The sequence below is a fragment of the Anopheles coluzzii genome, chromosome 2, assembly GCF_943734685.1.
Source record: "Anopheles coluzzii chromosome 2, AcolN3, whole genome shotgun sequence".
Classification (NCBI taxonomy): domain Eukaryota; kingdom Metazoa; phylum Arthropoda; class Insecta; order Diptera; family Culicidae; genus Anopheles; species Anopheles coluzzii.
Window position 1 is genome coordinate 32,505,706 of NC_064670.1, and position 12,834 is coordinate 32,518,539.

The 12,834-nt window shown below is 46.5% G+C and overlaps 1 protein-coding gene across 12 annotated transcripts in view; it reads left to right on the forward strand.

The window, feature by feature from the left end:
* LOC120950590 (putative transcription factor capicua) overlaps positions 1–12,834 on the forward strand; it is a 53,741-nt gene that overhangs the window by 16,833 nt on the left and 24,074 nt on the right. For 11 of the 12 annotated variants that reach the window (XM_040368745.2, XM_040368746.2, XM_040368748.2 and 8 more), the window contains exon 2: positions 8,056–9,670. The gene's annotated coding sequence lies outside the window, so the exon portion shown is untranslated. The remainder of the gene's footprint in view (positions 1–8,055; positions 9,671–12,834) is intronic. The other variant, XM_049605991.1, reaches the window with a different exon arrangement.

Genomic DNA, 12,834 nt, shown 5'->3' on the forward strand with positions numbered 1-12,834 from the left:
TTAAAAATTATTGTAATGGAAATGAAATGTCAGATCGATGTGAAACAACATTTTGCATGCGGTGAATAACAACGTTTACATTCGAAACTGACTTGGAAACCCCTGTAAAACCAATATTACATAAATTATTTAAAAATTAAAAAAAATACAATAAAAACAGAGTATTGCAAGCTACATATGTACAAAATAATAAATAATAAAACTGATTTTTTTTCTTATAACCCAAAGTAAATAATATTTCTCATTGTTATTTCGTAAAAGTAATAAAAACAAATATCACCTTATTAATTATATATTAGTTTTAGAGCATTTAGTTTGAAAATTGTGTGTTAATGTTGTTAGTCTTGTTTTTGTTTTTGTTACAAAACATCTCAATATATTTCCGTGGCGACATACAATGAATTAAAACTAAACTTATCTTCTTAACTGTTTTGATCATCCAGAAACTACCACTACCCTCTAACGATTCCTGTAACAACACAATATTCATATTTAACTACCTTTACTGCCCGTCAGCGGTCCTGAAGCCTGCTCTAAACCTCGAACGTAACCCCTAATGGCTGGGGTACTCTTTTAGTAATCGGCCATACACCATCCCAGCAGCTGTGTTTGTTTGTTACCGTGCAACTAACGACTGTTCCGAGCAAACTAACGACCATCGGTTTGCACTTCCTCCACCCCTCTTCCTTCTTTGCCGACTGCAGCCAGTAATCGCTTCACAAATATATCAGCTCAATGAAATTGATGCACACCAACACCGCACCAGCACCTCCTCTCTCTCTCTCTCTCTACACTTCCTTTTGCGATAGAGTGAGCAAACAAAGCGCATACTAGGGACGTGTGACTCTCGCTGTACACGGAGACGCCTCTTCTTCAAACGCGCGCGTCCGATGCAATCGCAGCTCCCTTGCAACTCTCCGTCCGGGGAACGATGGCCACCGACAGGAGAAGAAGGAAAGGGGTGGTAGGGGGGGGGGGGTTGAGGTGGTTTAAAAGGGAATAAACAGAAGCAAAAAAAAAGCGTTGGAAACGATCCATCTACTTTTAGTCTTGACCGTGGCAACTGTCGTTTTCGAAGTGTACGGGATGACGGGACGATGGTCAGTGGAGAGGGAAGAAGGAAAAGAAAGGCCACGACGAGCGAGTCAAACACAGCTGTCAAATCCACTACTCACCTACCATAAGCTACCGTAGGGAGAAGGGTGGGGGGTGGTCGAGCAAGATAACAGACCAGCTGCAAGCGGCGAGATAACGACGACGAGACGCGCGATGATCATCGCCCGCGCTGCGGCGACTAACAAGCGTTACTTAAGCGTGTAACGTGGGCGCACACTCTAGCACACGAGTACCGTGGACAGTCTCACAGTCGCGCAAACAAAAAACGCGTCACCAGTAAGCGGCGCGGCTCTCTCTGCTGTTTGCTGCTGCAGGCGGCAGTTCCCCGACATTTCAATCAGCCGACCATCATCATCCTTATCGATGTGTGTTTGATGGCGGTTGATATTTGATTAGTTGCGCGTTCGTCTCTTGCCCGCGGCTGTTGCTGATTGTGATTGTTGGCTCGCAATAACTATCGCATGGCCAATTATTGTCGGTAGACTTACTGGTGTGTAAGCCACCGTTCAAACACGACGGATAGCGTTACACCGATACCACCGTGCATCGTACGAGTTGCTCGGAATGGCCATTGGTTCTAAATAGTGCACAGTGGTTCACCTCAGCGCGTTGGACGGACTTTTCAATGTTCTGCTCGTGTGTTTTGTTAGTTAGCACAGCAAATATTGATTATTGATGCTTTCGTTGTGATTCATTCATATGAGTCTTCAGTGATGAGTGATACGAGATTCATAAATCTCCAGGGATTCATGAATCTTTAGAATCACAAGTTAACAACATGCCCATCGTGGGTTCAAGCCTCGCATGGACCGTCTCCGCGTAGCATAATAAACTGTCCGGATGCGCGGTGCTTGCCAAGAAGTCTCGAAAACCTGGATAGGCTGGCATGCCAAATTTGTTGCGTCAATAAGAAGAATAATAAGATGTTGAAGTTCTATGAATCTTTGGAGATTTATGAATCCCTAGAGATTCGTGAATCTTTCGAAATATATGAATCTTTTGAGATTCATGAATCTTGCCAACCGACATTCAGATTCTTTCAATCATTTCAAAGATTAATTCAGATTCATGAATCTTGCCAACCGACATTCAGATTCTTTCAATCATTTCAAAGATTAATTCAGATTCATGAATCTGAATTAGATTTACGCACCACTAATATAGACCCTAGTTTTATCGGCCAGTGCGATCGCTCAGAATTTAAGTACTATGTTGGACACCCAGATGGCGTCACCATAATAATAATTATATAATTTATCATTTTATTTGATTTTCTCTGCTCAGCAATTGTACCTTACGTTGCTTCATAGAAGTTTTGAATGGTGTCATTCTTGAGTTCTAGGTAGATAGCTACTACAAGCAATACTCCAAAAGTAATTAGGAAAAACATTTTTTGCTTTGTTCTTTACATATTTAATTTCCTTATCATATCTTCAAATACTGATTTCTAAAATGCTAAATTAAATTCTTGACACGAAATTTTTTTTGTCACAAAAGCTTTAAAAAATGTCGAATTCAAGTTCTGAGGAGGTTAAAACAACAAAAGATCACAGTTAAAAGTGATTCTCAAACAATATTCTAAACAATAATTGTGTTCATAATATATTTGTAACAAGGCAAATTAATTTCAATACGTGCACATAATGTAAAAGAAGAATAACGTACCTTTCTAAAGGTGTTTATACAATGTAGCTTCTATGTATAAACTACATAAATAGTTGCTTTAATAATTAAATTAAAACGAAATGTCCTGAAACCATGAAATTGGCTAAACATCTTTAATACGAATAAAATGCTTTGACATTGTCAATCGATACTAATTAAATATACCATCTTAAATTCGCCCCCCAACGCTCACATACACCCCACTGTGCGGTGGCGTTGGTGTGTTTGCGCACACCAGTTTAAACCCAACACAAAAAGCTATGTGTTCGAGTTGTGTTCTACAGCTACAACCCTAACCCTTCATCAGCGCACGGTTCACAATTTGCGATCGTCTACAGCGCGCGTTCGTGTACAGTGTGTTTGTTCTACCGAAATGTATCGCTGCTTGTGAATGGAAACACGTTACATTGATATCCCTCGCCGCCGTCGCCACCGCCGCCACTGTGTGCGCCTTGGTGTAGTGTAAACGTTTCTGCCATCTCTCAGCAGCAGCGCTTGCCTCACCGCTCGGTATGGCCGCCACGTTCGTTTGCGAGACAGATGGCGCTGTTTACCGTGCGCTCGGTGACGCACGTGAGTGCTGCTTACTATGTGTGGTTCGAGGCGATGTCTCAACTGGTGAGTGTGGAAGAGTATGGAAAGAATTTGGGCGTTAAATTCAAAGGAGAATGGGCATTAGATGATGTGATAAAAATACTAAACATGTAGCCATAATGCCATAACACTACAAAGCTGTCAAATTGTGATGAAAATCGTCCCTTCCCGCGCTTTCAAGCTGCAATGTTATAAACATTGCCAACTGATGAACAAATTTATTGCAAAACGGACATTAGTTTGCTTTTATCACACAGTTTTTTTTACGTTTAAGCAGGACGCTCAACTCTCGTTTGCCGCCGACGACCACCCTCTGTTTGGTTTACGTCATCAGCTCAGTCGCTCTCTGGCTGGGCTGGCACGGGTCTGTGGTCTTGTGCCAAAGCAAAACAGTAGCGTTAATGGAAAAGCTCTCGGCGGCAGCGGCAGTGTTATTTGTGTGTGTATACAAACGTGGCCGTGCGGCAACGGGGCCTCACTTTGTCCTTTATCTTAACCGTTGACATTGATGAGTTGACATTGAAACCAGCAGAGCTTGCGCGCGTTATGTTGGTGTTTGATGCACCCCCCCCCCCTCCCCCCTACCATTACTGCCACACTTTGCCGCCTTTTTGGTGGTGAATTTCACGAATTTGGTTTAGTGTAGTAACCTTTTGGGGGGCAGCTACCGAAAACAACGCGCAGCAAGCATTTAGCGGCGGCGTGTTGTGCCTCGCGTTTGCTAATGAACAACGCGGCTGTGCCTGTGTGCGATGTTGTGCTGACTCCGCGTTTTGCCTGACAGTAGTAACTACTGACACAAACATACACACACATACGTGTCACTAATCTACCCCGTGGATGGGAAGGTATTCGCGAGAGCAGCGAAGATTTTGTAGGCAAATGTTTTAGCCAAAAAAAAAAGGTCAACATTTCCCGGTCACGTTTTTTAAGAGCGTCTCGGCTCTGCACACTTTCACAGCGTGAAGAAAGACGTCAAGGACCCACGGGTGCCATTTTTTGTTGTATTTTCCCGGGATGGCGGGCAATTTGCGTAATGATGTTAGGTAATGGTATTTACTATTAGCTTTGCTCTAGCACTGGCGTCTGTTCTACCCGAGAGCAACAATAAAACACACCGATATGTATTTTTAAAAGGGAAAATACCAACAAATCTTCTGCGGCATGCTGCTGCCCGTGCCCGTTTTTACGCTTTGTGTCGACTGAAATGAATCGTTTAGTAGAGGTAGTAGTAGTATACGGTTGAGTGCAGAAACCCGCTTTGCGTGCGCTACATTGATTCATCCTGCTCTGGCACTGCAGCACGGACTGATGGAAAGGGGCATCTCAAACAAAAGAATGACACACAATAGTGTGGAGCGCCGTTGCGCAGTGAACGGGAAAGAAGTGCAATTAAATGAAACTGAGCCCCAACCACCATTCCCAACGCGTAAAGCCAGCACTACAAGAACTCGGTCGCAGTGGGACACATAAAGCGAGAGAGAGAGAGAGAGAAAGAGCTGGCGCGCGAACGTCCAGATGTCGTATCGTGGTGTTCCGCCGTTGTTAGTCAACCATTTTACCGATCGCGAGAACTCAACCCTTCTGTCTTCCGCCGCCCACTTCTACCACTCCTCCACCCAGTGATTCGACATCGCGACCATTTGCCATTTCTTTTGTGATCCGTTTTCTGTTCGATGGGGTTGCGTTTGTGTAAACTTTGCCAGTGGAAGTTTGTGTTGGCAGCGTAAACATGCCTCTACTCTTTGGGTTGTTTGTAGTGCATCCAACACTCACAGTTGTCCGGTGAAATAGTAGACGGTGAAGAAGTAGAACAGCAAAACGTGGGAATGAAGAAACACAACAACAAAAAACAAACATGAAGAATGCATCACACTGCAATTGATGTTTTAACACACACACACACATCGGTCGTGCATTAATGAGTAATAAAGTGTATTAATGTACCGTTTTCCTTTCTCTCTTTCTCACTCTATTTCCAGATCCGATCACAGGAGTAACCAATTTTCACCCCGAGACAGCGAGCGACAGTCCAAGGGGGGGTGGCTTACACTCGATGGGCAAGAAGAACAGGAATCACGATCCAAGGGCATCGTCTCAACCTCCATACGTGGAATGGAAACTTTTTCTACCGATTCCTTTATGACGCATTTCTGTCTCTCGATCGCGTTCTCTCTCTCTCTCTCTCCTTCTTGTTGTCTTGTAGTTGGCAGCTACTCTGTGACGCCTTGTGTAGAGTAGCGTGCCAGCTGCTGCCGGTGTGTGTGGTGATGCTGATGTGTACATCCTAACGGGTTGACGGAAGGAATGCTCTCTTGATTAATTATTAGAGTGTCTCTGCGCGTGGTGGAAAAAAGGCCATCAGGAAATTGCATCGGTTGGGAATGGGAGGGAAATGAAGAACATTCGCCACCAAGCGCTGTGGGCTGGGCTCGTTGCCAAACGGCTTCGGCGAGCTGGTTGGGAACACCTCCTTCGAATGTCGTTCTGCGCCGTAACGATATTAATCCGACCTGACTCTTGATGAACGCGCGTGTGTGTTGTGCTTAGACCAGGACAAGTCATGTACATCAGCTACGAAGCTCTTGCAGACATGATTAAAAAGAATTGAAGAATAACGTGATGGTGCCAGAAGCGGGCGTAATTTTTTTGCTTTGAATAAAAAATCCGTACCACTGAAACACACGGATTTCCATCTTCATCATTTTTGCACCCCTGCATCATAATGACCTGTTTTAGTTCGTATTATTTGCGCTAGTATACAAACCTAAATATTACCATTGCAGATTTGACACTAAGCGACGAACTTTTAATCGGATTTGATCTTACACTTGATCGTTAACAAATGAAGCATTGGTCATGTGTGGATTTTCCCTTATTTTTTGTGTAAATAGGAATCACGTACACCTCAAACAAAGAAACTTGAGAATTAATCTAGTAGGATGCTTTATTTTTGCTACATCCGTTCCAACAATCTCACCAGAGCATCTCCGTCCGTGCTTTACCAATCTACCTTCCATCTGGCTTGCCTGTGCCTGTAATACCTCACCCAATCCTCGAGGTAGGTTACGGCACAACATCAAAAAAGTGCTCCTCCCAGTGTTAACCAATCTGCGCACTAGATTGTAATGTAAATCCAAACTTACATATTCAACAGAGCCTTTGTCCCTCCAGTGAGTGCCAGTGTTGATGTGACTCGTCCGTTCTAGTGTGACCCATCATCGGTTTCTCCATCGCTTTTTCCCCCCTAAATCATCGCACACACCACTGCACACACTTGGCGGATTTTTCCGCTGCCGTTTCTTTTTTTCTTTCGCTCTCTCGCTCTCTCTCTCTCTCTCTCTCTTTCTCTATATCACTCCATATATATACCGAGGTTGTTGTATCGCAGTTAGCGTTGGGGCCTGTGCGTTCTCTTTGTTGTACCATAATCCCACCTTGCACCCTTACCACCCCCTTCCGCTCGTTCGTGTCGATGTGTCTATGGTTTGGTACGGTTAAAATTCGCGATCGCCATCACGAATCTTGCTGCTCTCTGCAGCTGATGTCATCGTTCTTCCTCTTTGATTCACCCCATTCGCACACACACGGGCGCGCGCTCGAATTGCTTTGGAACGTCGTTGCAGCAACATGCACGATAAAGGCAACAAAATACGCGCGCGCTCTTTCTCTGTGCCCTTTTCTGTGGTGCTTGCGGAGAATGTATGGGGAGAAAGGCAGCCGAAGCAGCATAGAGCATCATCATCCCGTGAGCTGGGTGTATGGGAGCGTTCTGAAAACAAAAAACCGCTGTTGCTTGATAGGGCAATTGAACGTTCGTCGCTTGCTGGGATTTAGTTTTCACTTGACAGGACAGACGGGAGACCGTATTAGTGATGTGATTTGTGGAGCGCACTCACGACTCCTATCCGACTCCGACTGTTGTTGGTCCGATACCGTTGCCGGCAAAATCGGAACCACTAGTTCCGCCCGGAGCCGGAGTCGTCCGCAGTCTTCCGGAGTCGCTAGGAGTTGTCCGGAGTCGTCCGGAGTCGGAGTCGTTTGAAGTCGTCCGGAGTTGCTGGAAGTCGTCCGGAGTCGCTGGAAGTCGTCCGGAGTCGCTCGAAGTCGGAGTCTTGTGAAGTCGTGCGTAGTCGTCCGGAGTCGCTCGGAGTCGTCCGGAATCGTCTGAAGTTGCCCGGAGTCGTTCGGAGACGGTGTCAACCATAGTCCGGACGACTCTGGACGACTTCAAACGACTCCGACTCCGAGCGACTCCGGACGACTACGCACGACTTCACAAGACTCCGGACGACTCCGGATGACTCCGAGCGGCTCCGCATGACTTAGGGCGATTCCCGACGGCTCCAGACGATTCCGAACGACTCCGGATAATGCTGGTCGGACCTATATTAGTCGACTCCAGAATGTTTGCCAACTTTACCCATCACTAGACCGTATTACAGACTTCCGTTTCTCGCAGATCCTGTGGTAGGAGATAACCTTAGGAAGGCAAGCATGCACAGCGTCGTTGTGTGTGTGAGAGAGAACTGTCGTTTGGGATTCATATTGAGAGTTTATTTTCGGCGACGTGCCGTGAAAACTGCACGTGATGTATAAATGGTTGCATTATAGTAGTAAGTTACACTAAACATGCTATATCCCTTTTTCCCCCGTTTGCTCGTTCCCTTCGTTCCACAGGCCGATGATGTTTACTACGTGAACTGTTGTTTGGCTGTTTGATTATAAAGTGTACAGTGACACGATGCGTGTGCATAAGTGTGTGTGTGTGTGTTTGTGTTTATGTATCGTGAGTTTGTAAATATAGTAGTAGTCCAGCAGAGCAGCAGCAGCAGCAATCCACCACCACCCCCCTCTCCTCTATAGGCTGTTCTTCTCCGGTGCAATAGTGTGCAATTGTAAATATAAACGCGACTCTTCTTCTCCAACCAACAGTGCAATAGAAGTGACAGTTGTAATCGTGCCCAAGCAGCACTAAATGGTTCGATGCAGTGCTTGCGCGTGTGTGCGTTATCACTCCTTGAAGTGTAGGAGTGCGTGTCACAGTGTATAAGTGCGGCCAGAGTGCGTGATGTGATTAGGTGCAACGGGGAGGTTTTTTTTTTGTTTCTTCAATAAAAAAAAGATCAGTTCTTAAGTTATGTGACACACCTCGCGCAGCTGTTTCCGCTTTGGCTTATTGTTTCGTTGCCAAGCGTGTGTGTATGTGTGGGGTGCGAGCGTTTTGTTGTGTATGCATCAGGTGAATGTGGTGTCGTCGCGTCGGTGCCGTTGTTGTGTGGTGGCCACCGCTCGTTTGCTGCAGCAGTAGATGGAATCCGCCGCGTGCCCGTGTCTGTCCGCACGGTGAGACCATGGTCCCAGCAGCAACAACAGCAACAACAACAACAATGGGCATCATCGTCCGGCGATGGACGCGGTGTGCATGTGTCAAGCCGTAAAGCCCCCCCCGCACCGTGTGCGCGTGAGTGTTGTGCGGGGTTGTCCGTTCGACGGGTGTGTAGTGCAATGATACGATAATGGTGTTGGTGCATGTCGCATCCCGCGCTACTACGCTACTTGCCGTTTGCCGTTGCTGTGTAGGAGGCGTTCGCAGCGGGGCAGCAGCGTCAACACCACCGAGCCCGAAACAAAACAGAAAACCAACGGCCACAGCGAGCGCGGTGGCGTCGTGTTGATGTTGAGACCCAGCGGAGGAGGAAGGGGTGGTCCCCAGTTGGCGAGAAAGTGGGCCGACGACGTGTTTCCATCGCCAGTTTTTGCCCATGCAGTCGTCAAGACGGGGTTTAGGAAGGAGGAAATGAATCAAACGGTCGTGCGTCGTGAATTTCTGTATGTGTGTGTGTGTGTGCGTGTTTTGTGCATCGACAAACAAATCATTTTCACGCTTGATGTGTAGCGAAGTAGTAGCAGAGTGAAGCAAAGAAACAGCATCACAAACCCGCGAAAGTGGGGGGAGGGGGAAGGGCACGCACGCGAAACAATAATACCTCGGCTGCCGCCCCGCGTTTGTGAATCCTTGTGAAGTAGCTTGACAACAAACAAACAAACAAATAAACAAACGTAAACCCGAACCACGACGCACGGCAGCGACAACTGCTGCAGTACACAGCGAGCGGGCGGCACATTACGACAACACCTTTGGGAAGTTTGCCGCAAGCTTTGACAAACACAGTCGCACTGCAAGGACGTGTGTTTAGTTCGGGAAGCAGCAGCAAGCCGCTAGGCGGCAGCTTAACCGTCAAATCAGTGGAGTGAAGCGACAAAGTACAACAGCAAGGATAGATACTGCAAGGTAAGTTATGAGTTATTCATAGCAAATTCAAAAATATAAAAAGAAAAGAAAACGTTGAAGCAATAAAAGAAAAGAAACATTATCCATTGGGAAATGGACTGTGCCTATCTTGTTAGGTATGGACAAACAAGTCTGTCGAAGGATCGAGTAAAATGTACTAATTGTCGGTGTAGTGATTATTAAAGCAGTCGGGACACATCACATCCCGATAGTCCCGACTCTAAACCTTTGCCATTTTCCTTCGCATCTGTAGGTGTACGTGTGTGTGTGTCTTGGCACTGCTTTTTCCGATGGGGCCCAGAACCGCATGGTTCCGTGGTGTTGTGTTGCCAAGCAAATGGGCAGACACGCTGCTCTGGCCGCCCCAAACAGAGTGCACCCAGAGCCGAGCCACCAGAAGCAACAACAAAAACACGTCCACTCGAACCATCCTGCCCTACTATACCTACTACGGTCAGCGTTTCTTACGCAGGAGGGCGAAGCAATGAAACAGAGAGAAACAAAGATGAACAGAGAGCATAGCAGAAAGGGTTAATGAACGGTAAAAGGAGCGCGAGAGCGCGGGGGGGGGGGCTCGGGTGGTGCCTGTGTAAACACAGTGCTGGCTATATTTACTTTAAATTTATATTTATAAATCCTCCACCGGAGAGATGTGCGAGAGAGCCCATCCATTTGTAGGTTCTCGGTGTGTTGCTGCTCTGGCCTCTAGGGAAACGGGACGTTTTATGTTGCAGCAAGTGTGTCTGTGTGCCTGCTCTGATGGAAGCGTAAGGAACACACACACACCCTATCGTGTACACATTGGAGCTCCCCGGACGGGGATGGGGGCACAAGGTGCATCTTTGTCTGCTTAACGGTTAATGATGGTTTGGGCAGGTAGCATGGTGACCCTACGACGACGAATCACGTCTCAAGCCAAGGGGAGAGAGAGAGGGAGCTGTGTAGAATGACATCGATTTCAGAGTCGATGGGCAAAGGGATGAAGATAATGTCTAATGCTCACGCCACAGAAAATGAGAAAAGAAAATGACCACAGCATAACAAAGCAACGCGCAGAAGCGCAGGTATCGCGGAGATCGGATCGCGATCCACATGCGCGCACTGCCTCAAGGAGGGCCCTTTGCTCGATCGCAGCTGATAGAACGATTGACAGAGAGAGCGGGAGGGAGAAAGCGAGGGAATAAAAGAAACAAAAACGCGAAGATGAGCACAATATCAATTAATACGTATCATTGCACGAAAGGATGCTGACACAGTGGATTGCGTTCTTGTTGCACATTTTTGCACGTTTTTGCACAAGTAGTGGAAAAAACCGGTACCGTTTTCCAAGAAAGGAGAAGCATTTGAAGAAATACATAATGCACATGCAACAGGGTGCCCCCTTATACTAAACTTGTTTGTGGAGTTTGTATTTGTGCAGCACCGGCGAAGTATGCAATATGTAGGGACACTGCGCATGGTAACATGGGCATGGTTGATAATTAAATACATTGTATTTTCAACGGGGTGTGCTATGTGAATGAGTTGTCATCATTATTAAGCACACATCTGGCGAACGAACTGCAATGAGAACGATTATAAAATATTGTACCCCGATGATTGAAGCATCGCAGCACCAAATTGGGAAAGATGGACACTCTGTCATGGGGGGAAGCGAATTTTAAAATATTTTTCTTTTTTATTTGCTATGTATGAATTTTTGGGACATTTTTTTGGGCAAGGGACAATAAAGTTCCTTGTTGCAAGCATTGCCATTAGAAAGAAAGAAAATCCCAATGAAAACATCAGCCAAAAATTATGCTACTCTTTGCGCTATCGCTGATGAACCAATATCCTGCCTCGACTTCATCCGGAGTCGTCTGGAGTCGTCCGGTGTCGTTCGGAGTCGTTCGGAGTCGTTCGGAGTCGTTCGGAGTCGTTCGGAGTCGTTCGGAATCGTCTGGAGTCTTCCAGAATCGGCTACAGACGGAATCGGAGAACGACTCTGAACGACTTCAGACAACTTCCGACGACTTCAGACAACTTCCGACGACTCCAGACGACTCCGGACGACTCGGGACGACTCGTGACGACTCCGACTCCGAACGACTCCGAGCGACTCCAGACAACTCCGGACGATTCCGACTCCGGGCGACTCTAAACGACTCCATACGACTCCGGACGACTCCGAACGACTCCGGACGACTCCAGACGACTCCGGACGACTCCAGGCGACTTCCGACGACTACGTCCCCGGGCGGAACTAGTGATTCGGATTTTGCCGGAATCGGAATCGGACTAACAATAGTCGGAGTCGGATCGGAGTCGTGAGTGCGCTCCATACAGCACATCACTAGTATGTATTATCATTACACGCTATGAAACCCTAACTGTTGCTGGCCAGTTTCCAGCAGTGAATCTCTGCTCAGGTTTGTAATATGCACGCAATCGCAACAGCCGTGTTGGTGGTGTGTTTCGTTATCATGTGTTGCATGTTTAGTGTAATAGAACAATGTGTACGAAACACGAACCTTGTCAAAACTGAAATTGTTTATTAAAATGCGTAAAGATGTGGTTTACTTTCTCTTTTTAAATAAATGAGCACCTTTTATAAAACATTTGCCACTCATTCAATGAATTCTGTCCCATTCAAACTGCCTTTGGTGTTCTTGATGGTTTTGCTCCGTTCGCTGCTGGCATTCACTCTCTCCTGCACCACCATAACCACCCAACCTAAACCCTCCGTAAGCTTCACTTTTATCATTGCTTGATATAAAAGCTACGGTTTTCTATGACCTTGGCACATGTGTGTGTGTGTGTGTGTGTGTGTGTGTGTGTGTGCGTGATGTAAAATGTGTGCTGAAAATATCGCACATACCGTTACGACGTGTCATTCCATCCCTGCATCCAGCCCATTTTTATGCCCACGATGCTGAAGCAAGGAAAAAGAATATCAAAGCTTTGTTTCATTGTGCCAACGGCGATAGGATGGGGCCCACGTTTTCTAATGCGTAAATTAAAGCTCTTTCGCTCATGTATTGAGCGGCCCTAGAGGTGGTTTATTACACTTGGAAGCTTACAAAAGAGAGGGCAAAGTGCGTCAATCTTACACACACACACTCACACACGCGCGTTATCAAGCCAAAATCCTTCTAGGCATTTGCTGTGCGTAAGAAGCGTTACCG